This window comes from Octodon degus, unplaced genomic scaffold, assembly GCF_000260255.1.
Source record: "Octodon degus isolate 3935 unplaced genomic scaffold, OctDeg1.0 scaffold00124, whole genome shotgun sequence".
NCBI lineage: Eukaryota > Metazoa > Chordata > Mammalia > Rodentia > Octodontidae > Octodon > Octodon degus.
Window position 1 is genome coordinate 4220867 of NW_004524700.1, and position 6746 is coordinate 4227612.

Sequence of the window (6746 nt, forward strand, 5' to 3'; positions counted from 1 at the left end):
TCAGACCTGCATATGTAAACATGAAATTGTCTCCCTAGTGTAAGAACCTGAGGAGTAAGTAAAATTCCAAAGGAACAATAGATATTATAAAAGGGAAAGAAACTGTTCGAAGAGAAGGAACAATTGGGATTAAAAAAGGAGAAAAGAAAAAAAAAAAGAAAGGAGAATACACACACAGAGTAGCTAAGATAACTGTAATACTATTTTCTATTGATTTAACTTAAATTTTTTTCTTACCATGCTTATATTTACATGCTTATATTTGGTAATCAGAACAAGTACTTTGAGGACAACAATATGCAATAAACAAACATTGAATTCCTATCATCTTGTTTTTTGAAATTCTGTATTTCTAATTTTTAAAGTTTTTTTATTCTCTTTAAAATTAAAAAGTATTAATTACCCCCCCCCAAGTCAAAGAATCATGTTCTTGTATGTCTGATCATTTCGGTGCTCTTTCCGGACGAAACGACCTCACCACTTCGGATAGTTAACACACTAGTGACTTACTGACATTTCTTCCACATTGATGTTGTTTCAAACTTCGAAGACTAAGTACTTACAATGAACAAAATCAAATAAAGCTGTGTAATTTTAGTTCTTCACATATACATATATATATTTGTATTAAATGTTAGCATAGAAAATATTGAAAACAACTTTTAGACACAAAATAGATCTCAAAAGGTGAAGGTTATGTCTCAATATGAGAATTTAAAGAAAAGCATTTTGCTCTAAATTTCAAGGTCAGAATTTCTCCTGTGATATTTTTTGCAGTTGGGAAGTATTCTTTTCAGAGTCGTAAAGTGGAAAAGCCTGTAAACTAGTGATTTAAAAATACACAATTACAAACATGGTTTGACTCTTCTATGTATTAAATGCCTTGGAGATCAATGAGTGCTTTTGTAGCATCTGTTAAAAATGGTATGTTACGCTCGAGATGTACTGGAGAAATTGGAGCAGAGCTCTCAGGGCTTTCTATGGCTTGATGAGAAACAGTCAGAACAACCATATAATATGCATGCAGGAGAACTTGACGGTAAACTTACAGGGTTGACAAATACGACACGAGACGTTCTTGAATGTGCTTAGTGAAGCAAGATCTTCTTAAAAGTTTTAATGTTGGAGCAGTGAGTTGGTGAATAGATTGCCACAGTGCACTGAGCCAGGACCAGATGTGCTTATGGAACAAGTTTCCTTAATGGATATTATATAGAAAACAATTTGCAGAATGGAGGTCTTTATTTCATGAAATATCCATTTCAATTAAGATAAAACCAGAGTCAGATTTGGCAAAGATGCAGTAAGCTAGATTCAGTAAGTTCTGCTTATGGTGGAGAAGCTACCCCAAGAATACCAGAATGGGCTCTTATCAATTTTACATTCTTGGCCCATCATCTCTTTAGTTTTTAAATATTGTAAGTGTCAATTTTCTGTAGTTTCATCTAGAATAGGACCTATCGCTTCTCGGCCTTTTGGCTAAGATCAAGTGTAGAATCGGACCTAGTTCATTATTTTAATGGATACAAATCTTATTACAAAGGCTGAAAATATATGCATGTGGCCTGTGAGAGACAAATGGGAAGTTCTGAATTAACTTTTTCAGCCATACTAAAAAAATACTTTCAACTCATTTGCATGCCATGAGATGACAGATCCGTATTTGAGAAAATTGGATCGTGGTTGTCTGTGTATAGTGGATATAGACCTGCCAATAAATACTCTATTTCTCTTCATGACTACCAAAGCAAATTGCATGATCTACATGTGGAAAGATGGAGAATTGTTTTTGCTAGGTCAGTTTTTCAGATACTTTCATCAGATTCTTTGAAACTACAAAATTTTCGGGTTCTTTGGTTCAGAAGCACAAGCACAGCACAAAATAGATTTCAAAAGCCAGTCTTAATTTTTCATTACTTATGCTTGTTGATTGGCTACTCTGAGAAAATATGTCCAATGGAGGTACAATGCGAAGTGACATTTGAATAAGAATTTGAAGAACTGAGGGCACTGGCCATCTGGACATGTAGGAGAGAGTATCCTGGGGCTGGAATGTAGCACTTACACAGGTTGTGAATCTAGTGTACATCATGCATCATTAATTTATCATTTAATAACACTTGAATACTATTTACTGAACTTTGAGTTATGTAGAGGATGCTAAGATGAACAATGAATAGTAATCATACATTATATGAAACTTTAGACTCAAAAATCAAGCATGAATACAAATATGTGAAATACTAATAGATCACTTTCTTATTCTGCTGCACCCACAAAGTTTTCTGCTATTCCTAGAATCCATCAGACACATTATGTAATTGACTTTTATTCTTGTTCCCGCTGACTAAAATTTGATATCCCCAGAAAGACACAAGTGCTTCTTTATCATCATTATTGTAGACTTAAAACTTTTGATGTAATATAATATATAGTATATTAATTGTCCCTCTTATCTGTGTCTCTTAGAATATAGGTTCCATCAGGATGTTTTAGTTTCCTTTACTTCTATTTTCCTAATATCTAGAATAGTTCCTGACTTATGATAGATGCTCTATAAGTACTTGTGCTTAAATGAGTAAGTGTATTAGCTGAAAACTGCCAAGTGCAGAGCAGCATGTTCATGTGCCACATACTTCTGATAAAGAAGCAATGGCAGTGGCAAATGTCTTAAAGGATATTGGGATGTGAGTGTTAGGGACAGTGGGGAAAACCCAGTGAATAAAGAGATAATAAATTGCCCAGATTCATGTCAAATAGGACACAGTCATTTATATAGCTTACTCAATTACAGTCAAATAATTAAGAATGTCAGAAGAAGTTTTCATAGCTTAGAATAAATTTGAGGAGAATTCAATTGCTTGGCTAAGTGATTTGGACATAAAGTGTCCAATAATGTAATACTTCATAATGATGGCATGATTTATACTCTAGAATTCTGATAGTGTAAAGCTGAAGAGAAATAAAAGTAGAGATTCATAACTTTAAAGATAACCTAAGATGAAGTTATAATGATGGTATGGGAAGACAGACAAAAATCAAATGCTTCATAACCATCTATGTTTTTCAGATCTGTGTTTTTCTAAAAGATATACATAGTAGAAATAATAAATCAATGTGATTTAATTGTAGAAAAATTAAAATCCTCCAGATCTGTGTTTTTCTAAAAGATATACCTTGTAGTATAATCAATCAATGATTTAATTATAGTAAATTAAAATCCTCATTGTCAATCATATTATCAGGTATAAACATGCCCTTGTAGTTACATTTTTGGATTTCTCCTTAAACTTATAAATATATACCCCATTAAAAATAAGATCATTGTGCATACTATTTTGCAATTTAATTTATTGCATTGGAATCATTCCATATTAGTTCATATGTGGCAAACATATTGCATTTATATGTCATTGTGAAGATATTTCATAAATATTTTAATCAGTTCAGTTTAAGTGGATTTCTGTTTTTTTTGGGGGGGAAGAGTAAGAGGAAACAAGTTCAGGACCCCACAATTGCCAGGCAGGTTCTTGCCACTGAATTCAAACCCCGAAGCATTTTTTTTTTGAGACAATAACTATTTGCAATTAGAAAGATTGTCAGATATTGCTCTCCTTTTATTGTATTGGACTTTTTCTCCCCACAACTTTCATACATGAGTTAGCAGTTGGATGGTAGCCTTTATTTTCATTTATCCAATTTAGCAATTCTAAGATTAGGGAAAATGGAAACCAAAGTATGTGTTCCATTTATCCATTGTGGTATAATACACCATCCTCAAATTTAGGACTTTAAGCAATGATTTGTTATTTCTTTCTGGTTCTGTGGATTGACTGGATATCGGTAGATGTTTCTCCCTTGAGATAGATCATGCTATTGTGCAAGACAATTGCATGGCCTAGAGTCACCTGATGGCTCTGCGGTTGTTGGGGATGAATTCCTCAGTCACGGTCAGGTACCTCAGTGCTCTTTGCTCGCACACTACTCATGTCTTCTCCAAATTGTTTGGGTTTAAAGAATGGCCAAAGTTTTATTCCATAATTCTTTCTAAAAGCAGGAAACAGAGGTGGTTAGGACAATTAAGAACTCTGGCCAAGATGGGTATACCACTATTATCTGTCATTTTATTCTGGTTAGAATAGTCAAGTTCTGTTGGCTAAGCATAATTTAAAAATATGGAGAGTTCAGCACTGGATGAAGGAGAGACAAGCTCACATTATTTAAGAACATGTGGATTGGGAGGTGGTATAGTGACTTTTTTTTTGAAAATTCTGTCTGCCATATTATGTTATATGTGTTATCTGTTATCGATGGAGTTTCTATCCCATTCAGTGACAGTCATATGTGTCATCCAACTATATCACAGTTGGAAGAAGAACCAAGCACCAATAATTTGCCTATTCACTCTATTGCATATCCTCAGGATTCTCCACAGTTCCTCTCTATGTATCAATCATGCCGGATAATTTTTTCCATGATTATTAAGTGCCTACTATGTGTCTAGTGCATGAGTCTACAGAGATGAATATTACATATATCACACTTTCAGAATGTCTATAATCCATTAAATGAAGTAGGGGAAAAGTGTAAACCAACACAAAGTGTTGAAGACATGACAGGATAAGTTATTTCAGAGCACTTTGTTGAAAAGGGAGGAATGGCCACCAGATAGCTAATGGTGGAGATGACAGGAAATGGCGTTTGGGCATAAATTTGATTGCTCAATGCTTAAAGTGTGGCAGGGCATTTGCAGTGATAGATTTTGTGAGGAGACATGAGCAAATTTATATGTTAGATAAAGAAAATACTGTCATAATGATATGGGTGATGGACAGGCGGAGTATGAGGTCAGTGGCAACAGATCATATGAGATTCTACTTCTTGGTGAGAAATAATGGCCTATGTTAAAACTAAATTAAGATGTAAGGTCAAATAGAAAAAAGATTTATTTATTTTTTATTCTATTTTTTTGGTAGATTGCAAATTGAAAATAATTTACAAACGTAGATGAATATAATAATAAAAATTGTCCAAAATAAAAACGAAGAATTTATAGATCAGTCATAATAGCTCACTGTGTCAAAACCAAGAAACTTCTTTCATATAATTAGAATTCTCAAAGTAGAAAGGAGTAGGCAATAAATATTGAAAGATTTAAAATTTCTGAATTTAGTTCAACTTATAATACCACATTTCCAAGAAAAATGAACCTTTTTGCACAAGAAATTTAAATAAAATCATACCAAGATACACAAAAATGAAATTGTCCAAAACTTGTTGTAAAGAAAAAAATCATTCAAGCATATACATAAAAAATATTAGCTATGGAGGAACAAAATTAAATAGCATCTTATTCCACATTAGAAAGAAAGAAAGAAAAAAGGACCAAGTGTGTAGGAAACTAGACTAATTAAAAGACTGAAAGAAAGAAAAAGATCTGTCCTCTTTGAATTTTATACTTAGCAAACATACCTTTGAAAACTAAAAGTAAGATTTTCTAGTTATACAAAATTGAAATATTTTAATACCTCCAGACGTAGCACATAGGAAATAACAGAGAGCATAATTCAAAAGACAAGAGAAGTTGCAGTATGCTCCTGGATGAATAATAAAGAGCTCTCAATATGATAGTTATGCAGGACTATATAAAATATATCAGATGAACCTTTATTTAAAGGTCATTGCAGATTTCTATGAAACAGTACCAATCTTATGTTGGGTTATACACCTATTTTTTCATATATATATGTGTGTGTGTATGTGTGTATAAAAGACAGGGAAGAAGTAATATAAAGTCAACAGAAAATGGAAATATACTTTTTAAAGTTTCTAATACTAGGAGAAGATATCATACAATGTCTTTTAAATAAATTGTAAGTCAAAGATACAGTATAAATCTTAGAACAAAAATTAAGATTAAACAATATTCAGAAAATTAAATACTAATTAATTAAAAATTAAATGTGTCAAAACAATTGAACTAAGAAAAAGTTTTCATGATAGCAAATAAGTACTAAGAGTAAAACATAAGATAAATACTGGAATGGCAAGTAAATGACCAGCACTTCTAACAGGTTGAGGATAGGATATCGCACAAAGTTCTAGTGTGTTGTGGACATGTATAATGACCATGACAGTTACTGGTGGCTAGGCATCACTTATGGGACTGAGATACAGCTATTTCTTTGAAATCCACCCTGTAGACTCAGATGGAATCATGACCGATAGGGTGGAAGAGGAGTCCATTTGTTGAGTGTGCCGATGGAAATATTTTGCTGCTGTACACAGAAGAATAACTGAAAGACTACTATTGTATAAGTCTTATTCTCCTGTGTTTAATTGTTTGCCTTATTTGGTGGGTTCTTTCCATTCTCATTCATGGGGCTGTGATCATTTTGCTCCCTCTCTAGAACATCATTTAGTAGCTTGTGTAGGCTTGGCTTTGTCATCATAAAATTCTTTAGTTGTTCTTTGTCATGGAAGTATTTCACTTCTCCATCATACTTGAAAGAGAGTTTTGCAGGATTTATCAGGCTGGGTTGGAATTTGTTTTCTTGCAAGACTTGAAGTACTTTGCTCTGTACTCTTCTTGACTTGATGGTTTGTGAAGAGATATCTGCAATTATTCTGATGGGTTTTCCTTTAAATGTGATCTGTTTCTTTTCTTTAGTGGCTTTTAGTATACTGTTCCTGTGCTGAATTTCTTGGATCTTGATTATTATATGTCTGGGTGTGTTTTTAATTGG

General features: G+C 33.0%; 1 pseudogene; it reads left to right on the plus strand.

Moving 5' to 3' along the window:
• The first annotated feature begins 1459 nt into the window (after positions 1 to 1459).
• LOC111812449 lies at positions 1460 to 1556 on the plus strand (annotated as a pseudogene).
• The last annotated feature ends 5190 nt before the right edge of the window (positions 1557 to 6746 follow it).